Here is a 27,927-nt window from a genome sequence, read left to right as displayed (position 1 = left end):
ATTATAAAATAGTTATACATATTATAACTTCTTTATAGAGTTGTTACGAAGATTGAACTGAAATAGCCAATGCAGGCATTTAGGATGTTCTCAGCAAACATTAGTCGTTGTTATAATTATTACTTGTGGAATGAGTTCATCTCTCTGACCTTCAGTTTTCTCACCTGTACAGCTAGCCTAAATATCTACCCCTTACATTTGCTCTGAGGACTAAATAAGATAATGTAAGCAAAATGCTAATTTCAATGCCTAGCACGAAGTTGTTATTAAGCAGTGGTGATTGTTCCCAACTCCCTTCCCCCAATATTTAATACAAGTGTCACCCTGGGTCTAATTTCTTCCTTCAAAGTTCTTGGTCAGAGTTTCTATAGCACTTCCCAGAGCCTGAAATGCACATCTGGGTCTCTCTGTAGCACAATAACTGGCAAGATCTAGGCCCAAGCCAGGATGTCCTTGACTTTAGGATCCAAAGTCCATCCTTCTTTGTTCTGTTTACCAGCCACGCTAAGCCCCACTCTGCCATCAGAGCGTTCCTCTCTTCCTTTATTCTCACATGGAGTTGGTAATTAATTTTCCCAAAAGGAAAAAAGTCTCAGCAAACATCTTTCTCCTTGGTGCAGGCCCTTGAATTGCTCTTATAGCTTCTACTCTTTATAGATGCCTCAGTCAAGCTGCTTTCTGTGTTGCATTCTCCTCTGACTCTTTGCCTATATCTGAAGTGTTTTTTGTGAAACAGCTTCTGTGAAGAACATTATGCAAACTAATGTTGCATTCTACTCTATTCTAAATCTCTAACCTCAGGATATTCTAGAAGTTTGGAAGTTCTAAAGTCAATGGAGACTACAACAATAAAATTTCCATCATCTGTTTTCCATTGCAGGGTTTGCAAACTCTGCCAATGTAGTGCTTCCATTGTAGATGTGTTTATGTTTAATGCTACAATGAATTTCAGAGGAAGGAGCAAAGATAAGGTGAGAGCTATTTGGCTCAAATCAATGGCATCAAAGCTGGCAAGGCAGTGAGGCTATTAACTCTGCCTCTAAGGAAGGAAATTTCCTACCCTCTCCTTATGGGGTGCATATTATACAATGACACCAGAGGGACACATAGTCTTACAGGGACAAACATACCCCAGGGGCAATGGGATAGAATATGTGGAGTTTGAATTTAGTATTGATAAATCAGCCATATAAAACCATCCTCATCTCAGGACATAACTAATAGAGAAAAGAGAACCAGGAAGTGGGTCTGAAAGATCTTTCATTTTTTAGTAGGTAGTTTACTTGTTAAATTTTCCAAGACATACATGTTGATGAGAAATTTAAACGTTGCTGAGCAGAGAGTTCACATCTTTACTGACAATATAACAATTTTTTAAAAGCAGATAAAACTGAAAATTATCAGGAAAACAAGACTTATACATGGGTATTGGCTACTAAATAAAAAAAAAACACAGGGAACATGAAGAAGTAAAAGCAATTAACTATCTCCCTGATAGGTGTCTACAGCTGGAAGAGGGAGAAACACACAGTCTTCAAGATGAAACCACCCCACATAGGCACTTACAGTAGCTTTTTTTTTAAAGTAGAAGCATACAATCTTCAAAGAAATCAATGGACATAGGCCATAAACTCTCCTTTCATTAAAGCTGTTTTGAGTTGGGTCTCAACAACTGGCAACAAAAAATATTCTACAGTACGAATCAAGAACTTTCCGTTTTCTCATCTACCAGAGGTATAATAACAACAATATCCTCCCAATATTTTGAAGAACCAATGAAGCCTTTCCTCCTATTCATAACCAAAACTCCTAAGTGTTTATATCTGTCACCTCCACTTCTCCACCTTCCAGTCACTCAACGAGAGTCTCTAAACAAGCCACTCTTCTCTTTGCTCTGTAATCACCATACCCTCTCAAGAGGCCAGTCATTTGTTGCCAAGTCCAAAAGGCATCATCAGCCATCATCTCTTTTGTCTTCCCAGCAGCTTCAACAATGCTCAATTCCAAGACAGCACATTTGTCTGCTTTCAAGCCACAGTAGTTCTGTCCTTCTCATGATTTTAAATATTACACGCAAGTGCACTTCAAAAATTTCATGAAAAAATAAAATTAAAATATAAGCTCAGGGGCTGGTGTTGTGGTGCAGCTGTCAAACCACTTTGTGAGACACCAGCATCCCACATGAACCTTCAAGTCACAGCTGCTCTACCTCCAATCCAACTCCCTGCTAATGTGCCTCGGAACGTTGCAGAAAACAGCCTGAGTGCTTGGACCACCACAACTCATATGGGAGATCTGGATGGAGTTCTAGGTTCCTGGCTTCAGTCTGGCCCAGCCCCCAGCCAGTGCAGTAATTTGGGGAGTGAACAAGCAGATGGAAGATATCTCTCTCCCTCTCTCTCTCTCTCTCTCTCTCTTTCTCTCTCTCTCTCTCCCCTCCCTCTCTGTCTCTGTAACTCTGCTTTTCAAATAAATAAATCTTTTTTTAAAGTAAATTCAATAAATCTAAAGCAGACTACCTTTATTTTAAAAAATAAGCTTATTTTAATGCCAAAAATTGGAAATCTGTGCATAGTTTTTTCATAGTACTCATTTTCCATGAACTTTTTGAAGGGCCTTTACATATGCCAGTAAAAAGCAAAAGTTACAGCCCAAATCCAAACCTTCCACCTACACTCAGACCTATTTATTCCTGTACCTAACACAAAGGCCCCTCACATGCCATGTGCCATACTCATCTTAATCATGTTGCTACTCACCACCCAAAGTCATTCTCCGTCTATCTCCAGATAAACTGCATGAGTCAGAAAACTCCCCTTGAAAAAATATATATACATTTTCAAATACTTCATGGGACATTTTCATTATATTTTTTAAAAAATATTTATTCATTTGAAGGGAAGAGACAGAGAAAGAAACACAGAGAGAGAGGGAGATCTTCCAACCACTCGTTCACTCCCCAAATGGCAGCAACAGCCATAACTGGGCCAATACAAAGCCAGGAGCCAGGAGCCAGGAGCTTCTTCTAGGCCTCCCACGTGGATGCAGGAGCCCAAGCACTTGGGCCACCACCCTGCTTTCCCAGGCCATTAGCAGGAAGCTGGATCAGAAGTGGAGCAGCTGGGACTACACCAGCATCCATATGGGATGCAGTTACATCAGGTGGTAGCCTTACCCACTACACCATGGCGCTGGCCCTTCATTATCTTCTAATTGCATTCTCCCATGAACTTCTTATGTATGGAGTATGTTGATTTAATCAGTCTATTTCCCTGTTACATTCACGAATGCATGGACTTTGGACTTTTTATCTAATATTACCAACAACACAGTTCCAGGCACACAGTAGGTTCTCAATTGGTATTTATTGAATCACCAAAGCAAATGAAGTAACCCATGTGAAATGTCTTTCCCGCCGGCGCTGCGGCTCACTAGGCTAATCCTCCGCCTAGCGGCGCCGGCACACCGGGTTCTAGTCCCGGTCAGGGCGCCGGATTCTGTCCTGGTTGCCCCTCTTCCAGGCCAGCTCTCTGCTGTGGCCAGGGAGTGCAGTGGAGGATGGCCCAAGTGCTTGGGCCCTGCACCCCATGGGAGACCAGGAGAAGCACCTGGCTCCTGCCTTCGGATCAGCACGGTGCGCCGGCCACAGTGCACCAGCCATGGCGGCCATTGGAGGGTGAACCAACAGCAAAAAGGAAGACCTTTCTCTCTGTCTCTCTCTCTCACTATCCACTCTGCCTGCCTGTCAAAAAAAAAAAAAGAAGAAGAAGAAATGTCTTTCCCAAGTATGTGACTATCAAGTAGTCCTGTCTTCCCCCAAGCTCAATAAGTCACACTAAAGGAAAGAGGCAGATGCACAGGTTGTGCAAAACAATTTTTTAAATTTATAATAACATGTATTAAGTTACAGAATATTTTTCCACAGAATTCGAGGATTCTTTTCCAAGACAGCAATAAAGCCACTTTATGAGCTTACGCATTTAGACCCCAATTCATGCTCCCCATAGAGCTGGAAAATGATAGTTCTTAGTTCTTTGCTTCCAAATCCAAGAAAACGCCTCTGTCCTGGTTTTGATGAGAATCCTCTTCTGCCACCAGGATTCTCTATTGTTTGCCATCAGTGCTCTCTTCTCCATTTCCTTCTTCATAGGAGCCTTCTAAGTTCATAAAGTTTTTGCAAAGACTACAATCACTCTTTGTAATTGCCCAACATCCCAACTTTGCATGTAGTAACTATAAAGCTAAAAAACGGTAAAAATCTGTGAGGAGCCTACATAGTTACCATCTCCCTCAGTAACAAGAAACCACGAGTTCACTGCCTTTCTCAAGGATCACCCAATCAAGTGCCCCATCCCATTAGGGCACCTCTGTATTTGTAGTTTGACTGTTTATCTGTACACAGTAGCCCCTCTCAAGAAACTTGGAGTCATTTCTGCTGTGAGCTGCACTGCACAACCTTCCCAAGCTTACGACACAGACCTTGAACTGGATATTTATGCAAGAGAATGGGGGAGGGGTGGATAGTCTTGGTTTGACTCCCATTTTGCTTTAAAACAAAGTGAACAATGAAAACGGAAACTAAAGATAACTTTTTCTACTCCCAATTGCCATAAGTCCAGGCACCTGATACCCAAGTGTGGTTCAAAGTTCATGCCACCCACAGACTCCACATGCTCAGAGTCTTGCTGTGTGTTTGATGATTGCTGGCTTCAAAATAAATCCAGGGGAAGTGTGGTTCCCATCCTTAGGGTGGTCTCCTTACTCTTCACGTGCATTGCTTTTTTTCTTTCCATTGTGTGAAATCATTGACCAATATAAGTATTGTTTGCTCCTGTGAGCCCACCACCCCCCAGCTACCATAGTAAGCCATCAAATATTATTTCAGGTGGCCTGATGGTCATACAGGGGCTCCCACATGTTGTAAATGTCACAAAAGAAACAGACTCTCAAACTACAAATGCCTCACATTCACCAAACTAGGCAATCTGGCCTCAAAAATTACAGATATTGTTACCCTAAGACAATATTTTTCTCATACTCTTTTAGGCATAGAATTTTTTTTAACCATACAGATTCATGTTTTCTTTTGCATCTTTCCTTTATTTAATGGGTAAAATTTAAAGTCATACGAGATGATTACACAGTTGCGAGAAGGATTGCAAGTGAGTAAGATATTGGAGTGGGCTACCAGGATCTAAATTCTCAGGCTGGCTCTGACAATTCTGGCTAGGTTAACGGGGCAAGTCACTCAAAAACTTTGACTCATTGATCCTACTCCAAAACACATGAGGAAAAGTTTCCCTTTCCCATATCCCAAGTATATTGTGAGAGGCAGAAAGAAAACAGCAATAAAATTACATTAAAGACAGAATATAAATCCAAGGATATATCCCTATCGTCATCATCATCACCACCACCACCATTTTTACTCCAGTTAGTGCCATAATGTTTTCCATGTGCTACTGCTGCCACCTAATGGCAGAGCTGAAGGGACTGGCAGTTTAAAGTTCCACACTCCGGTTTTGCATTTGCTCGAGTTTGTGTTCACCTGGACTGAAGTCAGAAAATGTGCTCGCTCAAAAACAAAACAAAACAAAACAAATACTGAACAGAAATGATTGCACTTGTTATGCTTGGCAAGTAGAATCCAGCCCCAAACTTGACTAAATGGTGCAGAAATGAGCCCAAGGTCTAGATTAAGGGAAAGCCCACCAGGTGGTCTTATCCATTTTTTATGAGTCCAAATGTGTTTTGTATGTAACAAACCATGCTCCTATTAACTTCTAGACATAAAATGAAAACATTCAGGGTGAGCCGTGGGCTGACTGTCAGAATTAGAGGTAGTGTGGCATTTTGAAACTCTCGGGACAGAAAATTGAATCTATTGGTGTGAGAAATCATAAGCAGCAACTGGCTGCAGGAGTTATGCATGTGGCCTGGCAGAACATCTTTTCAAGGAGTTTCAAATTCTGCACGTACTCCCAAAGGGACAAGAATTTTTCCTCATTGACTTTACAAAGAGACAAATGCTCTTACTACTCTTTGGTCCCCTTCTCAAAACATTCTGGTTGGACATTCCGTAGGGCAATAAAAACTAATAACTAGCCATTTGCACTTTTCATTTCCATGGTAACTTTCTTATGGAGGTATTCTAATGTTCTTACAAAAACAGGGAATGATGATTGAGCTACATACAGGAAATGAGGCGATGGTTTTATTTCAGGCCCACAAGCAGAAACCTGCTCATTTTAATATGAGTATCTGTCTGCAGAAAGTCAATGGAGCTCCAAGAGCAAGGACAAGGTGCTGCACGCTTGGGCAGAAATTAGTCTTGTTGAGACAGCTCAGGGAGACTACCAGTCTCAGGCTTTTGGCAAAGGGAGGGAAGCCTAACCCAGCATAGTGAGAGAATCCTCCTTTCATACTATGACATGGGCTTTATAGAATAAGCAGATTTTAGATAATGATTGTATTTTTCACCTGGTGGAATATGAACTAGAAATATTTTCATGTACATTAAACCAACCAAGAAAAAATATTAAATATGAGAGAAAGTCAATTAAAACCATATTTATGGCCGGCACCGTGGCTCACTAGGCTAATCCTCTGCCTTGCGGCACCGGCACACTGGGTTCTAGTCCCAGTTGGGGCGGATTCTGTCCCGGTTGCCCCTCTTCCAGGCCAGCTCTCTGCTGTGGCCAGGGAGTGCAGTGGAGGATGGCCCAAGTGCTTGGGCCCTGCACCCCATGGGAGACCAGGATAAGTACCTGGCTCCTGCCATCAGATCAGCCGCGGCAGCCATTGGAGGGTGAACCAATGGCAAAGGAAGACCTTTCTCTCTGTCTCTATCTCGATCTCACTGTCCACTCTGCCTGTCAAAATAAAATAAAATAAAATAAAATAAAATATATTTAAAGAAAACTGGAGGAAGAAAATACAAATTTTCAACTGAAGACTCTATCTGAACTCAGAATTTTTACAAGAAATTTATTTGCTATCTCTATCAAACACCCATAAACAGCAGCTTCATTTTTCCCCACACTAATCTGTAATACTGCTCTGTACAACCAATGGATCAGCAACCCAAACCTTCCATCTTGGTTGGTCTGAGAGTACACTGTTTTTCAGTTGAGTCATATAAGATCATCACAAGCCTAGCACTAAAACAGGGTACATATAAGATGCAAAGTTACTGTAAGCTTAGAAAGAGAATTCCAGGAATGAACCAAATTAAGCATAGGAATAAAAATAGTAATAAAAATTAGAATAAAAAAAGAAATAAGATTAGCAATAAGAATCACAGTAAATATGAGAATGTGAACAGAGACATTAAAAAAACAGAAATCCTGCAATTTGCATTATGGTAGTAAATTCACTGTAAATGTAAGAATCTGTTAATCATTGAGGTCTAAGAGTCAAAGGGATCACACAAACAAGACTAGTGTCTGTGAATACTAACTGATAGAATAACAAAGGGAGAGAATGATCCAACATGGAAAGTGGGAGACACAGCAGACTCATAGAATGGCAGATGTCCTAAACAGCACTCTGGCCTCAGAATCAGCCCTTAAGGCATTCGGATATGGCTGAAGAGCCCATGAGAGTATTTTAGGCATGGAAAGCCAAGACACTCTGGAGAAAAAAAAAAAAAAGAGGACCTAAATGAAAGATCTCTGCAAGTGAGATCCCAGTGGAAAGAATGGGGCCATCAAAGAAGGAGGTACCTTTCTCTGAAGGGAGGAGAGAACTTCCACTTTGACTATTACCTTGTCTAAATAAGATCGAAGTCAGCAAACTCAAGAGGCTTCCATAGCCTTGGCAACTCATGACTAGAGCCTAGGGAGATTTCTGACGCCATAAACAAGAGTGTCAAATTGTTAAGTCAACAACAGGAGTCACTGTGTACTTACTCCTCATGTGGGATCTCTGTCCTTAATGTGTTGTCCAATATGAATTAATGCTATAAATAGCACTGAAACAGTATTTTACACTTTGTGTTCTGTGTGGGTGCAAACTGATGAAATCTTTACTTAATACATACTAAATCGATCTTCTGTATATAAAGATAATTGAAAATGAATCTTGATGTGAATGGAATGGGAGAGGGAGCAGGAGATGGGAGGGTTGCGGGTGGGAGGGAACTTATGGGGGGGAAAAGCCATTGTAATCCATAAACTGTACTTTGGAAAATTATATTTACTAAATAAAAATTTAAAAAAGAGATATTTTGTGTGTTCAGTTCTGCATCTTAGCATGTTTAAAACAACCATGAAAATTTCTAGAGATTGTGCTTTAATTTAACCATCAGAAGAATTTTGCGAAACAAATTTAAGTTTGTAGTCAACATCTAAGTATTTGGGAAAATTTATCTTGTTAAATATCTAATTTTTATTTATCATGATCTACTAGTATGTAAATGGTGAAAATGTCTTATTTATTGTTTTAAAAACCATTGTTTGATAAATTCATATTATCTGTAAATGAGACATTAAACAAACATCAAAGACATAATAAAAAAACTTCCATATGGTTAAGAGCTCTTCAGGTATTAAGAATCTTTTCACAGCAATACATGAATCCCAGTGTATAGAAGATGTTTTAAACACTAAGCAATGCACTTCAGCATAACACAGAGGAGCCTTACTTAGCTTATACATCTGAGCAAGTGTCTCCATTTATAATTACCATCTATGGGGAGGCATTACTTTTTATTTTCAAACCTTCATTATCTTCGTAAAGTGTCCACAGTTTTATATCTATGAGCCAAAAGGAGTTTGTTGAAACAGCTGTTTAACTTTCTCTGTCCTAATAAAAGTACCAATGTTTTCCATTGTGTTGACTTCATGGGAAGGATCTGACACTCCTGTCCCTATTGACACTTTGGTGGGAATTGGGATTTAGGCTGGTGAAGGACTCCTTAATTGCTTTTCAGAAGACCCTACTCGAACCACCTTAAACAAAACAAACACAACTGTGAGGTCAAGTGCCCCATATGACTCACATGACCAGATCAGGTACTCAGGTGCTGCTGGATCTCTTCTCTGTTTATCTCTGACTACAAGTTTTTATTTTCTTTGACTACAAGTTTTCATTTTCTCTAACAACAAACTTCCTCCACACTGACTCAACAGACTCACATTTTAGGAGTTGTCTGACACAAACACGAGTGTGTCGTCCTTGTTGTGAGTTTGAAAAATCCCATGGAAGGACTACAGTGGGCCAGACTGTGATTATACCCAGCCTACAGTTAAAAATGGTGGGGGACTATTACTGGCTAGCACTGGCTCATATATTGATGCCTGCCACCTAACTGTTGGAGTCTGTTTCCAAAAGGGATAGAAGAAGTCCAGGTATGGCCATGGGGAAATTGTTGTGAACTGGAAAACTGCCATGTGTAACCAGCCCCCTCCATGCATCCAGTATGACGTGTGCTGAATCCAAACAACAGCTGCATGACATTAACGGCCCCAACACAGAGAGTATCCAGCAATGGCAATTAAGTCCCAACTATTTAAGCATTCAGTACCTAGTGTTTACATAAGATATTCTGATGGAAAACTTATGACAGCACAAATACTATGATACTCTGATTTGAATATATATAAACAATATACTTTCAAAAATATGTAGTTCATCTGAAATGCTTTGTGTGTGTATGCAAAAGAACATATTTCTATTTGTAGGCTATAATTTGTGTAGCCAAACTCAGAAGTGTCTCAAAGACTAAGAGGTTGAAACAAATCTTTTGAGCTTCTGACACTGCCAAGGTCTAAAGATGAATTGCAATGAATTAGATTAAGTGCTTTAACTGTATCTGTTTTATTTTATGCCATAAAACTTAAACTTAGATTTAAGTCTTATCATACAAAGATGAAACATAAGTTTCTTCAGGCTCCTTTTCAGATTAAGACTAAGAGAGATAATTAGAAAAAACAAATATATCTGAATGCATATTACAATTCTCACTGAGTAGTTAGAAGCCCTGAAAGTACCAATGAAGTAACTATAGAGTCTTGGCTAACTCCTTGATCAGAAGCTAAGTGGATGCCCTGCAAATGTTTTTACATAAAAAGACGGAAGACTTGACAGAGATGAAACAAAATTCTTGTGTTCTTTATAAGGAAATTGTATGACTGTTCCCCTCTATAAGTTGGAATCTTTGATTTGTGTTTCTTGCTTTCTGAATTGTTTTTCCAACAGGAGGGACAGATTCCCACTGAGCCTTCTCTGTTTTTCCCAATTTCTGCTTTGATCAAGGTCACACATTTTTTAAAAACACTGGCTAGTACTTCTTGATGGCTTGTCACTCTAAACCCAACTCAGATGCTGGGAGAGAATTACCAGCTGTAAAAGTTAACACTTATTTCTAGAAGCTTGTGCCTATGGCTCATAAAGCTAAAAAGCTAAATATTCAGCCTTGAAGTCCAAAATGCCTACCTACCCACCTTATTTCTGCAAATATCCTCCGACCTTCCCTATTAAACCCCAAGAAAGATTTTCCACAAAAAATTATTGTGGACTACCACTTCGTGCTTAGACAAGACCTCTGCAGGGAACTTGCTTTGAATCCAGGAACAAGAGACTCAGTCATGTAAAAATTACTTTCTAGATGATCTCAGAAGAATAATCAAAGCCAACTTTCCCAAGTTGAGAGATACAAAATCAGGTAACAGCATATGCAAATATCGGTTGTATCGCTTGCCTTGGACTTAGGTGGCCATGATGGCAGTTGTATGAAGCAAGAGGGATCAGTCAACAGCAGCAGCAACAAAAATGCAGACACACCCTACAAAATTCCTCTGCCTTTAATCTCTGGTTTGCATCTCCCCACCACTATACATTTCCCTAAATAGGTATTGAGCATGCTGTATGCTGCAGAGACTTGTTAATCATCAGGAAACTGCCATGAACAAAACAGATCCGGTCCCTGCCCTTACGGTATTTATACCCTAGTGAGGAAAAGCACAAAATAAACATCTAAACTAACAAATTAGCAAACAATTACAGATAATTACTAAGGTGTAAATAAAATGACATGGTTAAAAATATTAAGGTGAAGGAACAGTGCTACCTTAGATTGGATGGTGATGGGAGGTCTCTCCAGAGGGTGACATTTAAACTGAAATCAAAGTGAGGAAAAAAGGGGAGCTGTGTAAGGGCCTGGAAGAAGAGCTTTCAAGCAGAGGATACAGGGAGTAAAGGCAAAGATACCAAGAGGGGAAAGGTTGAGTGGCTGCTGCATATGGGGGTGGGGAGAAGATGGGGGGAAGAGAGAGGTGAGTGGCAGAGAGAACATGTGAAGCCCCCGGGGAATCTAGCCCATTTAGCACCTACATCCTTCCATTATTATACATATAACAATGTATTATGAAAGTGAATTTACTATTCTCTGTCTTTGAGTAGATGGTGAGTTCCTTAAGTACACTATATCTTATTCATGATAACAATTATAGCTCCCATTTATTGAGCTATACCCAGCATTGAGCTAGCTACTTTGCATACATTATCTCCAATCTTCACAACAACCCTGCAGGTAAGTATTATTAGCATAATTTTACAGATGAAAAAACCAACTAAGTGATTTACCCAAGGCCAAAAAGCTACTGTCTGGCAAAGGAGGTATTTGAATGTGTGCCTTGTCTTGCTCCGGTATGCAGACCCTTTTTGCTATCCCACATTGTCTTACCTTAGTTGCCTTAATGCACCTTGGTAGGCCCAGTCCCTAGCACAATGTCTGGCACAGCAAATAGATTCCAGTGCTCTACTGGTATTCATTATACTGAATTGGAGTGAACTGAATTCAAGTTCATAGATTGAACTACAAGGACACCGATTTCAAGAGGCTTTGCAGGACCATATGTGGCAGTGATGGTGGCCTTCTGTCTCAGGAAGAATCCAAAGTACGGTGGAAACTGACAGGGAGGAGACTGTACTTAATAAAACCAAATGAAAGCTATGGGGCTTCCTGGGAGCTACACTGACACCACTGCATATCGTGTTCTGAAAAAATTAATGGGGTTTTAAAGAGAGAGGCTGCTCAATGTGCTTGCGAAATGGAGATACAGAAGAATGCGCTGCGGTGATGAGGAGAAAAGAGCAGCGAGAGAGGAGGGTGGCACTGTTGTAATTGCCTGTAATTTCTCCCCCCTCCTCCTCCTGACTTTAATTAGGACACTTGTGAGACATACACATTTATAAGAGTGACAGAGCTAATTGAAGAAAACCACATGTCTCATCAACAAGCAAATCAGGAATAATAATCAAAGCAGCAGAAGCAAAATTGGAAGCCATGAGCTGTCAAAAGCAGGGGGAACTCAAATACAATGAGGCATGTAATTTAGAAAAAGCGAGTTATATGAAAGCATTAAAAATGGGATATGAAATACAACAGTTAACTTGACTCAGACTGGAACTTGTCCTCCCACAATCTGGTCACAATTGAATCTGGTGCAAACGCTTCTAATGACCTCAGCCTATATTCTGGGGATGCCGGCATTATTTCATTTCATTGCTCAGAATGGCCCAGTTAAATGAAAAGTCACCCGCTCCCTCTTTGAGATCTTCATTAATTCGCACTGCTCTCCTGTCACCACATTGGTCAGCAGTGTCCCGAATGGAGATAGAAAATGACAGGCCCTCAAGCCCAATTTTTAAGATTGCTTATATTCAGAGGTCATTATTAAGTTACTCCTTCATCCTCTATTTGCAAACCTACAATAAAAGATGAACTAGCAAATCTGTTTGGGGAAGAATTCTCCTTCTTCTGACTTCTTTACTCATTGGATATTTGTTGTCTGTCCTTCCCCCCATCCCCTGAAGCCGTTCTGCCTTCTCTCAACAGCTCAGCCCCACAAACAAGGGCTCCTCCCCAGGCCTGATCCAGTATGGCAGGGGGTCCTTTGCTACAAGGCGGGCATGTCGCCCTTGCTGGACAATCAGAATCTCAACACATTCTTGGGCTCTCTGGGATGATGATCAAGCTCCCTGCAGCATTCTCATGATATGTCTTGGAACTGTTTAAACAATCCTGCTACCACATGGAAAATGAGAATGAAGTTATTAAAGCTCAAGAAAAATAGGGGGAGAAAAGACATCCTTGTCATATTGTGTAGATCCTGAATCAGCCATTCCTGAAGTCAGATGTATTCCTGAACTTTCCTCTTTTTTGATTAAGTTGGGTAAATTTCGATTTCCCCTCTCTGTAGGTAAGAATTTTAAACATAAATTATTAATGTAACAGTAAACAAACAATGAAACAGAAACAGCATTAGTAGCTGATACAATGGAGTGCTCTTTATGTGCCAGACACAGGGTTCTTGTAATTATGTCAGTATATCCACTATGTATTATTGTTATTCCCCTTTTACCAAAATAGAAATTGAGATTGAAGACTTTGTATAATTTCCCTCAAGCTAACAGAGATAAAAATCAAAACTCAGGTTTTTCTTTGGAAGCCCATGGTCTCAAAATCTATTGCAATGGCAACAAGAGAAGAGACTAGGTCATGATTTCAATTCTAAACTTCTTATATTGATCAGTGAATAAATAAAAAAGAATTGGCATGACTGCCTTCTTCCTTTTTTTCCAGCATGCCTATGTTCCTGACAAATTGATTTTTGCCTTTTTCATCATGCCTATTCTTTCACATTTGGTATCACAAATTCACAGAAGTTTTCCTTAAGCACAACTGCACAATAGAAGCACCCTACGGAAACTATTCTCAACTCTCAAACAAAGGTTCACAAGGAGAGGTCATGGGAAGGGAGCCACAGAATTTTAGAGGCTGCTCTACAGAGGCAAAGAATTGTTCATTGCAGTGTACAAAAATCACCTAAAACTAAGCACTCAAAGTCATAACAGAGTACTACTCTCTAGATCAGATACCACAACCAGTGCTAACAACCATGATCTAATTCTATTACAAGAGTCAGAGGTTGCCAGGTGGTCCCTACTATATTTTCTCAAATAAAATTTTTCTATAATGTGAGAAAGGGGAACATACATTCAAGATGTAGAGGTAGAAAATATTTTTATTTTTTTTAAATAGTAAAATAGTTTTATGCTTATAATAAAGTAAAATATATACTCCATAAAGCAACAAGTAGAAAAAATTCTAGATAGAGTTCACTGAGAGACAGAAAGAAATAACAATAGAATATTAACAAATGCAATTAAGCACAAGTTGAAAATAGTGAGCAAAAATTATAAAAATAAGTAAACTAAACGACTAATTTGCCAAAATGCAGAGAAAACGACAAAGATAGCAAAATGACAAGAAATAGGAAAATACATTTGAGCAGAGAAGGGATGCAAAAGTAAGAATTTCCTACAGAAGAAAATAAATTTAAACTGAAACAGAAAAATATAAAATATATAATTGGAAAAATTTTTCTGAATTGAAGTAATCATATAAGACACTGGATAAAAATACTGATAAAAGACTAAAAGCTAGATATAAACCATGAAGATCTTACATTTCAAGCATATAGAGAAAACATCTCAATGGCATTCAGGATAGAAGTGAAACACTGAATGACAGAAAACCAAAATCAAGTAAACCTTAGACTTCTCTTTCACAGCACTGAAAGTTATTAAAAGAAGCAGATTTACCAGGAAATCAGTAAAGTTCAAACTTCAAAACCCCCTTTTAGGATGGGAGCATCAGCAGGAGGGAGGTTAGGGTAGGAAATATCACTGTGTTACTAAGTCTGTATACATGAAATATACGAAATTTGTATACCTTAAATAAAATTCTTTTTAAAAAATTTCTGAACAAATGTTAACTTCAGTAACTCATTTTATGTTCCTGATTTTGTATTGTTTTTCTCAGAAGTTTCCTTAAATTAAATAAACTCTAGGCTCTACAAAAACCTATATTTTTAAAAATATTTATTTCATTTATTTGAATGAGTGAGAGATAGAGAGGAAGAGACAGAGAGAGTTCTTCCACCCCTTGATACATTCCCCAAATGGCCACAACAGCCAAGGCTGGGCCAGGCCAAAGACAAGAGCCAAGAACTCCATTTGGGTCTCCCATGGGCCCAAACACTTGGGTCATCATCCACTACTTTCCCAGGCACGTTAGCAGGGAACTGGATCAGAAGTGGAGCATCCAGGACTTGAATCTGCACTCTGATATGAGATGCCAGCTTCCCAGGTGGCAGCTTAACCCATCACTCTGTAACTACAGCCTCAAAACCCAGATTTTTTTTTTCTTATATTAACATAAAAGATCCTAAGAGGATGTCATCCAGAGAAATTGACAGAGGAAATACTTAACCCATTCTGCAGATATTTCAACAACACAATATTTATTAGAAAGTTACCATAAGTGGCACATTTATTGCTCGATTTAAGTCTTTATAGGTATCATATACATGATGATTTAAGAAAGTGCTCTAAGCAGGTGAGTGCATAGAACAGATGTCCAGAGAGGGGACCGTGACAAGGAGAGAAAACAGTAGTAGGTAAAAAACTTTGAGTAGATGGTGATAGAGTCATTAGGATTTTGTAATATTAAGAATATGGGAACTAGAGGAGCAAAGATAAAACTAATAACAGTTTGGACTGAATGTAATAAACTACTTTGAACTTAGGGGTGAGCGAGGACCCACAGCCAACCTTTATAGCATGTAATATGTTCAGCACAGGTAGTTCTATAGTCACTTTATTTAATTAAATGGTCACAAAAACACTAGGAAGCAAGAGATATTATTATATTATCCTCTTTATAGATGAAGAAATAGAGGCAAGGAGAGTAGCTTGCCCAAGATTACATTTGCATGTATTTATTCCAATTAAAGGTATTATTTGTGTATATATATATGTGTATATATATATGTAGGAGAAGAATGAAAGATCAAAAAATGACTAAAATGTTTAATTTGTTGTACACATTTAACTGTAAAATTTATTTAGTGTACAAACTAGGACATTTTTAAATTAAAAGGAGGCACAATTACTAACTATCCCCAGAAAACAGAAGCAAACAAGGATCTTCAAAAGCAAATCAGTATATAAATGAACCTTATAATGATAAGTCCCATCTTAATGACTGGGAACAATCAATGTCTTGGTTGAGCAATATGATTTATCTTTATTTCATGTATTAGTAGAAATATATATTTGATTATATATATTGGATAAGAATATTGCAAATGATAGAATATTATTCAGCCTTTAACAATGAGATCTTGTCATTTTCAACAGTATTGATGAAATTGGAGGACATTACATTAAGATAAATAAGCCAAGCATGATCTCAATTATGTGTAAAATCTAAAAAAAAAAGATCAAATGCATAGAAACAATTGAATAGTAGTTATTAGGAATATGAAATGGGGAAGTAGTTCAAGTGACACAAACTTGGTCAGAAGAATACTCTAGAGATCTAATTATTGCCAAGAACTATAACTAATGATGTTGTACATTGAAAACCTGCCAAGAGAGTATATCTTAGGTGCTATTATCACCACCCCTCCAAAAAAAATGTAACTATGAAAGGTAGGTGATGTCTATATTAATTTGCTTACCTGTATCAATCATTTCACCATGCATATGTATATCAAAATATCTTCTTGTACACTATAAATATATGGAATAAAAATGAAAATAGGTATTTTATATGGATGGAATAAGAAAAGGGGAAGGCAGACAATAAAATAGACAAACCCATGGCTTGTCTCATTAATAAAAACTGAATCAAAGAACAAATATAAAATTAAAAATAGGAAAGGATTTATAGAAGACAACCCCTTTTCTGTAGATTTGCATGTCCACATCCATTTTCTAAGCTTGTGCCAGACACAAAAACCCAGAGGCGGATAGATGGAAGAGAGGGAGAGGTTATGACCCAGGTACCACACATGGCCCAGAGCAGAAGGCCATGGTGATGAAAGACCCTGCCTACCAACCGTGAGCATCTCTACAGGCGCTGTGTCACCCAAAGATCAAGGGCCAAATCAGACAAGGAAGATCTGAGCAAATTCCTGGGCAAACATATAACTTAGAGAGCTAAAAGGCCCCAAGCACAAATACTCACACACACACACACACACACACACACACAATGTCCCAGTAATACGTAAGTCCTCCTGAACTTGCATCTGGGAAACCCAGTTATTGGATATTTGAAGAAAACTGTCAATTACAGGAGAATGAGGAAATAACATTCCTTGCACATCTAATGTTTGACTGCTCAAATCTTTCAGTTTCTTGTCAACACATTTTACTTAGAAATGTTTGTTGTGGGCAATATTATTCCTGTTTAACCTAACTCCCTCATCAGCAAGGGAGCTTAAGGATCCATGATATGAAAATATTTATGACTGCACTTCATCTTCCCAGAACAGTTTAAGTATGAAGGACAGGAGGACCAGCGGGGGAGAGGTGCTGTGTGCTTAGTTAATGGCTAAGGTCTTCCTAGGGGACAATTCTATGCAGCCCTAGCATCTTATTAACATCAGGAAATAATTGAGAAGAGGAAGAGGTTTCAGGGAATACAAAAGAGTCCTAATAGCCTAGTAATCAGGTCATCTCAAAGTCACTTCTAAACTTCGTTCAAAAATTATAAATTTCCATTTATAATATGCATATTTTAAAATTAGAAAGTCTATACTTTTGTTCCAATTGGCTTCTACTTCCTAAAGCCTTGTGTCAGCTGCCAGTCTCTGTTATTTTAAAACTAAGTGCCAAATTAACACCAAAGCCAAAAGCTGAATAACTTAATTAACATAATTAATACACAATGGAATATACATATCTAGTTGATCAAATCTATTCCATGAAAAATCCAGCAAAACGTTCAGTGTTCATATGTAAATACAATTTTGTTTCGAACATACATTAGAAATGAAAACATAGACATTAATGGTGTAAAATATCTTTTTCCCCACCTGCTATTTGTAGACCCAGCTCATAGATACTACTAATAGCAATGCAATTTGTCATCTGGTTTCCTGTTCACATTGCTTTACAGGTTTTTATAACTACAGGTACAGCTAACAGTTCATCACAGGACTGATCTAATTTCTGTTCCATACTCTCAAATAACTGAAATGAATTTTTTTAATGAAGCAGATTTCTTTGAAACACAGGACTATAAATAAATAAAAATGTTTCTCTGGGAAAATTGAAAAAATATATATAAGCTGACTCAGGCTTGCCTCCAAGACATTGTGCTAGAACCTTATCAAGAATATAACTTGATTTTAAAAATCATTACTGAAGCCGGCGCCGCGGCTCACTAGGCTAATCCTCCGCCTAGCGGCGCCGGCACACCGGGTTCTAGTCCCGGTCGGGGCGCCGGATTCTGTCCCGGTTGCCCCTCTTCCAGGCCAGCCCTCTGCTGTGGCCAGGGAGTGCAGTGGAGGATGGCCCAGGTGCTTGGGCCCTGCACCCCATGGGAGACCAGGAAAAGCACCTGGCTCCTGGCTCCTGCCATCGGATCAGCGCGGTGCGCCGGCCGCAGCGCGCCGGCCGCGGCGGCCATTGGAGGGTGAACCAACGGCAAAGGAAGACCTTTCTCTCTGTCTCTCTCTCTCACTGTCCACTCTGCCTGTCAAAAAAAAAAAAAAAAAAAAAAAAAAAAAAAAAAAAAAAAAAAAAAAATCATTACTGAGCTAGGGTTATGGTCATCAACCCCAGGCACTACCTTTGAAATGTAAATTAGAAAATCTAGTAGTGAGGAGAGAAGAATGAAAGGCTTAACTCACTAATTCAAAGGAGGCCATGGGCAGCCAGGATAATTCCTATTCTTGGTTAGCATTGAGAATGCACAGAACTACATAAAAAATAAAGTTTTATTTAAAAGAAAGGTTGCAAAATGGGCTTTTAATGATAATCTTCATTAGAATCATAACCAATGAAAAATAAAAGGAGAAAACACTATCAGCCTATTTTCCATAAATATCCCTGTAAAGAATTATATTTTTTTGTTTCACAGAATACCACAAGCCCACAGAGAGCCACCAAATAGAGATCCACACTTGCCTGACCCACAGCTCTGTGTAAACATTTTTCACAGGCAGCGGAGTAGCCCCATGGGGGACAAGTAATGAAGTAATGATGGCCTGCTCCAAGAAAAATCAAGACAGGGAAAATGAAGACAAACAATGAGATTACTGGACCTGAGTTGCTATCTGGAAGAAACTCAAAGGTAATGTTCTTCCCCAAGCATGAATCTAGATAAGCCACTGGAGAAAATCACTGTCATGCTTCTGGAATCCTAGGACTTGAAATCTGTTTAGTATCAACATGGAAGCTGGGAGACCCTTGGTAAGATTTCCCACCACTCATTTTGGCATGCATGACCTTGATTATTTGAGAGAATTCTGGAGGAGTGTGAATGTCTATCTGTATCTATTCATTGATCAATCAACAGATATAGATACACAGATACATATAATACATCTATGCAAAAAGTTTGTGGAAATGTGTTTTATGAAAAAACTTTGCATAGATTTCAATTTTTTCCTTCAAAATAAATTCATTTTTCATTTGCATTTTGCATGAGATTTTTGAAGTACTATCATATATGATATGGGTAGATAAACATACAGATAGATTAAAAATCCAGGCTAGTAATCTATAATAGGTATAACATTCTTGTTCCAGACTATGCATTCTGAATATAGCCTTGATAAGAAAGAGAAAATCTCAGTACAGTATTGGAACATTATTTCAACCCCTCACAATATCATAGTAAAAAATGAAAAATAATAATAAAGGAGGTATCTGCTACAATAACTATCTTCAAATATATATTCACTCATCCTGGGAGTATTCTATAGTGTGTTCCTGTGACTCCACATCTTGGAGGTCCTTGGCATTGTGCACCAAATGGCCAACTGAAGGTGAGAATCACAAATCTTGCTAGAATGTAACTCCCAAGAAGTCAGGGAGCATTTTTTTTTATTTCCCCACTAAATGTGCAAGTCTAGCACATATAAAGTGCTCAAAAATATTTGGTAATCACATGAATGATCAACTAAGAGAAGTGAAAAGGGAAAATATACTGAAGCTAAAAGTCTTCATGTTATCACTTGAGCCTTTATTTAGCGAAAAAATTTCCAGTATGTCAAAGGGGGGGCTGTAAAATTGCTTATGCTGGACATAAGGGAAGAAATGTGATCAGAGTAGTTGGGAATCTGAACCAGTCATGCTCAGAAAACTCCCTGCTTCTGATGAATGTCATTCTGAATATATGCAAGTTAATATTCATAAAATGCTAATACTGAGAAAGCAAGTTAACCTGATCCCTAAAGCTTTCTTGGGCATTGACATTTCAGGATGATTTGCCTTGCAGAGTAGACTAAAAGACCAAGGATGAGGAATGGCATTCTGGTGCAGTATGGTAAGCTACCATAAGCTACTTGCAACACCAGCATCCTATAACGGACCACCAATTCCAATTCCAAGTGCTCCACTTTCAATAAAGACCCCTGCTAATGCACCTTGGAAAGTAATATAAAATGGCCTAAATACTTGGACCCTGCCCTCTATGTGGGAGACCCAGATGGAGTTCCAGGGTACTGACCTCAGTCTGGCTCAGCCCCAGCCATTATGACCACTTGGGGAGTGACCCAGCAGATGGAAGATATCCCTCTCTCTGTGTAATTCTGATTTTAAAATAAATAAATCTTTAAAAAAAGAGCTTAGACAATAAAAAATTTCATTTTTTTTTTCATATTACAAGTAGTCTGGGGTAAAGTGCACAGTTGAGATGTGGGGAAACTAAAAACATTACCAAAATAGAATCTTTTTTTTTTCCTTCGGCAAGACTATTCTTAGCATATTCATTTCTCATCTTTAGGCTTCCATAGCAAGATGACTTCCACAGCACCGATTAAAAGATCCTGGGACAACACTTCACAACAAAAAATAGAACCCACCCATCACCATCCCTTTCCTTACCAGAGAGCAAAATCCTTCTCAAATTGCCTAGAAAGTATTCTCATGTTCATCCTTAAAGTAATCAGTAGCCAAAAGAGACTATGCTACTAGCCTTGGACAACATAGGATTCATCCTCTGAGGTTGAGAAGTACTCATCTACCCCGGCTGGGGGGTGGGGTGAGGCTTTAACAAAGACAGAGTGGGAATGTAAATAGACAACTGAATTCTTAATTACCTCTTACAGCCTTGTGTGGCATAAATAGATGATAGCTGATAGATAAATGATAAATAGTCAGAGGAATTTTGATACATTTTCTCCTAGAAAGAGTCTTCTATTCTCACCTCTGTCCTTGAGATAGGCTGAGTTAGTCTCAGGCTATTATAATCAAAAACATAATCTACATATTAGAGAAGGGGATTGTAGGCATATTTTAATGTGTCTATTTATATATATGAATATATACACATAAATGTAATATGTATCTGTTGGCATGTATACACATATATGTAGGGAGGTCTGTGTGTGTATATTTACATACAAGCATATGCAAAATCTACATTAATATCTATCTTCTTGGTTAAAGCTAGAATCACATTGAACTCTCAATCAAGAATGGCTTCCCTTGTTATGTACTTACTGAACTGTAATGATCAACCACAAGATGGCTTCAGTCTACTTACTTCGGGCTTCCCCATCAATCAGTACCACTGAAAATAATTACAATTTCATTTAAACAAATGCCAAATATCCCAAAGCTAACAAAGGATGGAATTAAATCCAATTCTGACTTCCTCTCCTTTAGTTTGCAAAGAGCTGTTTCAACTGGTGTCCAACACCCTGGAAGCTCTCATTTGGTCTGAAAGTCATTAGACTACAGCTATCAGCTAATGAGGCAGTAAGTGTTTGGAAGCAGCTTGAACTACTTCAGCATATCCAAGTTAAAATAAGGCAAATTAGTAGTAAAATCAAATTGGTTTAAACTGTGAAGTGAGTGTGAAAACTATTCCCCTGAAAAAGCGTATTGGGTCAAATTGCTGCACTGGGACACCAGAGATGATTTCAACTTGCAAGAGAAAAAAAATGTTACTTCTAATGAATTTCATCCTTTAGCAGGCAGCGTGTGCTAACTATCCTGGAAGTCCAAAGCTCTTAACTGTGAAAGAAAAAAAAGATAGAAAAGAAAAAGAGAGAGAGAGAGAGTAAGAGTAGATGGTTCCCTCATCAAGGACACAAAATTTATCATCCAAACTGGAATATTAAGGGAATGAAAGCAGGAGTGGGAGTGATTATAAATTACACCAGAATAATCGATGTAAACAAGGGTTGTCCTCATTATCTCACACCTTTAGGAGAAGTATCAAAAAATAATGAAGGGGTGGTGTTTGGCTTAGCAGTTAAGCCTCTGCTTGGAATGCCCATATCCCATACCAGAGTGCCTGGTTAGAGTCCTGGCTACTGCACTTCTGATCCAGCTTCCTGCTAACATTCACTCTGGTTGGCAGCAGGTGATGGCCCACGTGGTTGAGTCTCTGCCCTCCCCACCACAACCACTTGGAAGACACAGATTGAGTTCTAGCTCCTGGCTTCATAGTGGCCCAGGTCTGGATATCAATGGCATTTTGAAAGTAAACCAGCACATAGGAGCAATCTCAATCTCTCTCTCTCTCTCTCTCTCTCTCTCTCTCTCTCCCCCTCTCTCTCTCTCTCTCTTTCTGTGTGTGTGTGTGTGTGTGTGTGACTCTTTCAAATAAAAATAAACTAGAAATTGATGACTGAAGGGTTTTTAGGGAAGATAACACTGTGGAAAGGCGAGGAAGTGAGAATTTGACAGAGGGGAAGTCGGCCTTGTCTTTGAGGCTCTGGAGTGCAGATGAGCCTTCATGACTGTCTTACACACCTCATCTGCCTCTCTCTGGCTCCAGTCACCCCAGGGCTGAGGTATAACCTCTGCAGAGAAACTGCCCCGTAACGTGCTGCCATGTTCAGTGAGGTAAGCAGCTGCGAACCATTGACAGCTAATAGTTCTCTAAAGTGGGGGAGGAGCTGAGAAGCCCACTGCAATAGCCAGTCCATGCCCCTAAAACTAGGCTGACTCCAGTTCACCAAGCCCCACACCACATATTTCACTTACTCCGCAGGCCCAGAGGCATCGTTTTCTCTAACTCCATCTCTACATGGATCTACCATGCTTCTCACCCTCTACACGTAAGTCCATGAACTCCATTCACTCCATCCTAAAATGGAGTACCAAGCACCTTCCACTTGCCTCTCCACTGCTCCTCACTCTTTCTCCTCTTCACTTTAGCTCTGAACCCCAACTTTCAGTGACAGACCCTTGAATGATGAACTTCATTTGGTTTTTCTATTCCTAAACGGTTCCCTGTATTAACTCTCTAGCTCCATTTAACATGGCCCAAGTTAAGGGATCAAGATTTTGTTGTCCAAATTTTAAGTTGCACTTCTCACCCTCTCCTTCCTAACAAGATAAATGTTCTCCAGGTTACAAAGAGTAGATTTCTGCAGTATTCCAGACATGTGCTTGCTGCAGACTTGCAATATTAGTGTCTAGGTGTAAGTCAGAGACTGTTCTAGTTACCTATTGCAGTATAAGAAATGACTCCAAAAGTAAACAGCACAAGCAACAAACATTCGTTATCTTACAGCTTCTGTGTGCCAGGAACCCAGGCACGGCTTACCTAGGTGTCTACCTCAAGATCTCTACACAGCTCCCCATCAAGATGTCAGCTGGGGCTGCACTCGCATGTGGACGCTTGACTGGTGGGGAATCATCTGTAAGCTCACTCAGGTGATGACTCAGCAAGACTCAGTTCCTCACAGCTCTAAGATTGAGGCCTCAGTTTTTGGCTGGTTATTTTTTAAAAGATTTATTTATGTATTTGTTTGAAAGGCAGAGTGACAGAGAGGCAGAGATCTTCCATCCGCTGGTTCACTCCCCAAATGGCCGCAACAGCCGGAGCCAGGCCGATCTGAAGCCAGGAGCAAGGAGATTCTTCGGGGTCTCCCATGACAGTGCAGAGGCCCAAGGACCTGGGCCATCTTCCACTGCTTTCCCAGGCCATAGCAGAGAGCGGGATTGTAAGTGGAGCAGCTGAGAATTGAACTGGAACCCATATGGGATGCCAGCAATGGCAGGCAGCAGCTTTAACTGCTATGCCACAGCGCCAGCGCCGATATGTTGCTGGTTGTTAGCCAGAGCCTTCCCTCAGTGCCTTGCCAGATGGCAGCTCACAATACAGCAACTGACTTCCAACACATGGAGCAAGCAAGAGTGAGCCAGAGATGCGAGCACAACAGGAGTACTGGACTGTGTGTGGTCTAATGTTGGAAGTAACACCCCAAAATTTCTACCTTATTCAACTTATTCAAAGCAAGTGACCAGGTTTTACCACCGGTTAGGAGGAAGGGATCACATCAAGTCATGAACACTAGTATCTGGGGTCTCTGGAGATTTCTCAAAGACTACACATCACATGCCCATACGAACTAGTTTACAGTCCAGGTGGAAAAAACAATACAGATATACATTCATCCCTCCACATCTGCAGGGTCCACATGTATGGACTCAACCAAGTATGGATAGAAAATAGTTGGAGGGAAAAATCCAGAAAATTCTAAAAGGCAAAACTTGAATTTGCCACATATCAAGCAATGCACTGAATCCACATGGATGTCGGCACACTCTGCTCTACTCTCCTACCACGTCCCAGAGCCTCAGTCTTCCTAGCACTCTTTCAGCATTTTCCCTGCCTCATTTATGTACTATGCATTTAGGCCTATGATTGTTGGGTCCACACTGAAGGTATACAGACTTTTTTCCCTACAATACTATGTAATGACTACTTAAATTATACTAGGTATTTCAAATAATTTAGAAATGATTTAAAGTATATGGGAGGCTGTGTATAGGTAATATGCAAATACTGCACTACTTTATTAAAAATACTTGAGCATCTGGAGATTTTGGTAACTGCAGGGAGTCCTGGAAACAATCCTTCATGTTTACTAATGGGTGACTGTGTCTACTAAATACTGAATGGTCGTTTATTTGTTAATCATGAAACTAGATGAAAATACAGTTTTCGTCAACTATGAATGCATGTCAAATGAGAGGTATTGCCAACTGGTGCCATTTGAGTAGTTCAAAAACAGAATCACTATGAAGCAAAGTAATCAGGGAAGACTACCTGGAGGTGATATGCCTGGAAGTAAGCCACTGGGTAGGTGATTGTGACCATGGGGCCCCATCATTAGAAAAATATTAATCATGAATCCCCTAATGATAATGAGCAATAGTAGATCCACAAATGTGACACAGACGTGGTGCACGGCTGTATACCAAAAGTTACTTTAGATATCTTTTTATTTGCAACCTCTCTCTCTTTTGGTATAGAGCCTATTAAAACCCCTTCAGAAGCAGGCATTGTGGTGCAGCACGTTAAGTCAGTGCTTGTGCTGCTGGCATCCCATATCAGAGTGCCGGTTCAAGTCCCAGCTACACTGCTTCCAACCCAGCTTCTTGCTAAAGCACCCAAGGGCAGCCGATGATGGCCTCAATACTCGGGTCCCTACCTTCCAAAACAGAGACCCAGATGGAGTTCCTGCTTCCTAGCTTCAGCCTGGCCCAGCCCCAGCTGTTGCGGGTGTCTGGGGTATGAACCAGCAGGTAGAAGATCTCTCTCTCTCTCTTGCTCGCTCACTCACTCATTCTCTCCCTCCTGCCTCCCTCTCTATCTCCCTCTCTCACTCTCCTTCTCTCTCTGTGTGTGTGTGTATGTGTGAGTGTGACTCTGCCTTTAAAATGAATAAACACATCTTTTTTAAGTCTTCTTTTAAACAAAGACTAAGGGTTAATGCAAAGGAAAAAAATTAGGATGGGAGAGGGGAAATAGGAGAATAATTTTCAAGGTCCTTGATTTTATACATGTAGCATATAGATTTAGAGAAAGGAGTCTATAGATTTATCTCCAAAATGTCATAAACTGAGCCTGTCAAAACTATAAATAAGAATAATTAGGGGCCAGTGCTGTGGCGTAGCAGGTAAAGCCTTCATCTGCAATGCTGGCATCAATATGGGTACCAGTTCAAGTCCCAGCCACTCCATTTCCAATTCAACTCCTTGCTAATGTGCCTGGGAAAATAGAAGAAGGCTCAAGCACTTGGGCCCCTGCACCCACAAGGTAAATCCGAAAGAAGCTCCTAGATCTTGTCTTCACATGTGCCCAGCTCCAGCCATTGCAGCCATTTAGGGATTAAACCAACAGATGGAAGATCTCTATCTCCTCCACCTCTCCCTCTTTCTGCAACTCTGCCTTTCAAATAAATAAACCTTTATAAAAAAAGCTTAATTAACATGCATTGAGAGCCTGCTACATGCTAGACACAATGAGTGCTTTCTACCTCTCTTTGAAAGCAAACAAAAGCTAATGAACAAAGTCAACTTGACTGCACACCTCGAAGTCTCCCCTTGCTGCCCCTGCTCCCCGTTTATCTCTTTTTGTCTTCTAAGCAAAAGACTCTTTTTTCTCCTAACCCTTAAACTCACTCTCAAGAGAGTCCGTGCTCCAGTCACTCACACCTCAGTGTGTTCTTAAGTCACACCTAAGGTGCTTTTATTATGCACCTTATTACCAACTACTAAATGAAGACATTTTTCCTATAAAAGACATTTCAGGCATCAGCGGGCACACAGGAACTGTATTTGGCATTTGGAGGATCAAGAGAGTGGTATTTCAGTTCCTGAAATGAAACCATATGGGGAGCTGTCTACCCGTAAGGCTGGCCTTGGACTTGACCCATGTAATGGGTGTTTGGTTAATAAATAGGGTCTTTCAGTCATGTACACATTGACCTCTTGATCTAGCCCAAAGGGGACACTGTTTTCCATTCACTAATGAGGTAGACTTTGGCTTCTTCCTGTCATGGCTAGAAATGTGCAATATTTTGTTTCTCTTTAAATCCCTGAAACCTGTGAGAACAAAGTTGTCAGAAACTCCTGCTGGTAAGTGGCAAAGACAATCTGAGTCATTGGGGAAAAAAATTGTTTTCCCTCTTCCCAGGGAAGCTGGTGAGGATGTATAACATGCCCACTGAAGGCCTCGCCATGCTGCGGCCACTGCCATCTTCTCCGCCCATGGTCTCCAGTATGAGATGTGCAGGCTCAATCATGTCATGACGGTGACATTTCAAAGCTCAACCTTTCCAGCCGGCGCCGCGGCTCGCTAGGCTAATCCTCTGCCTTGCGGCGCCAGCACACCGGGTTCTAGTCCTGGTCGGGGCGCCGGAATCTGTCCCAGTTGCCCCTCTTCCAGCCCAGCTCTCTGCTGTGGCCCGGGAGTGCAGTGGAGGATGGCCCAAGTGCTTGGGCCCTGCACCCCATGGGAGACCAGGATAAGTACCTGGCTCCTGCCATCGGATCAGGGCAGTGCGCCGGCCGCAGCGTGCTGGCCGCGGCGGCCACTGGAGGGTGAACTAACGGCAAAAGGAAGACCTTTCTCTCTGTCTCTCTCTCGATCTCACTGTCCACTCTGCCTGTCAAAAAAAAAAAAAAACTCAACCTTTCCCTCCTAGTAAGAAGAGCACTCATCTGTGTCCCTACCAGGGGAATCCAGTTTGCAACTCTTCTGTTTGGAACAGGCACTTTCAAGAAGGGATTGAAAAGGAAGCAAAATGCCAACATGTCATCTTTAGGTATCTTTAGGTCTCTACTTTTACACATCTCACCACCTTCAACAATCTGTTATGAGCAATGGATTTGTATTTCAAACACTCACTGTTGATGCCTTTTATTTGTCAGTCCTATTTAAAGCTGTGTCTAACTTACAGAAATAGGAAGGGCACCTTATAAAAAAGGGAGCCTATCCTACCACAAACCTTTTCCCTTATGGGCACCCCCAAATACATTGAACGTCAATGTATTTGCTATGCTTAACCTGAGTTCTTAAAATTCTTCAAGATTCAGGTAATAAATCTTAGTCTCCAGTTTGACCACAGTAACAGTTATGGTCTGTTCAGC

At 40.1% G+C, this 27,927-nt stretch overlaps 1 long non-coding RNA gene across 3 annotated transcripts in view; it reads right to left on the bottom strand.

The window, feature by feature from the left end:
- The window catches only part of LOC149120128 (uncharacterized), a 102,484-nt gene that overhangs the window by 9,761 nt on the left and 64,796 nt on the right, over positions 1-27,927 (bottom strand). Inside the window, exon 1 of one of the 3 annotated variants that reach the window (XR_016226660.1) lies at positions 23,591-23,722. The exons of the other annotated variants lie outside the window; for them this stretch is intronic. This is a non-coding gene — a long non-coding RNA (uncharacterized LOC149120128). Of the gene's footprint in view, positions 1-23,590; positions 23,723-27,927 lie in introns of those variants that run through there. 3 annotated transcript variants of the gene reach the window in all.

This window comes from Oryctolagus cuniculus, chromosome 20, assembly GCF_051225735.1.
Source record: "Oryctolagus cuniculus isolate XC-2025 breed Fujian yellow rabbit chromosome 20, ASM5122573v1, whole genome shotgun sequence".
NCBI lineage: Eukaryota > Metazoa > Chordata > Mammalia > Lagomorpha > Leporidae > Oryctolagus > Oryctolagus cuniculus.
Note: the sequence above shows the minus strand (reverse complement) of the source record. Positions and strands in the feature narration are given on the sequence as shown.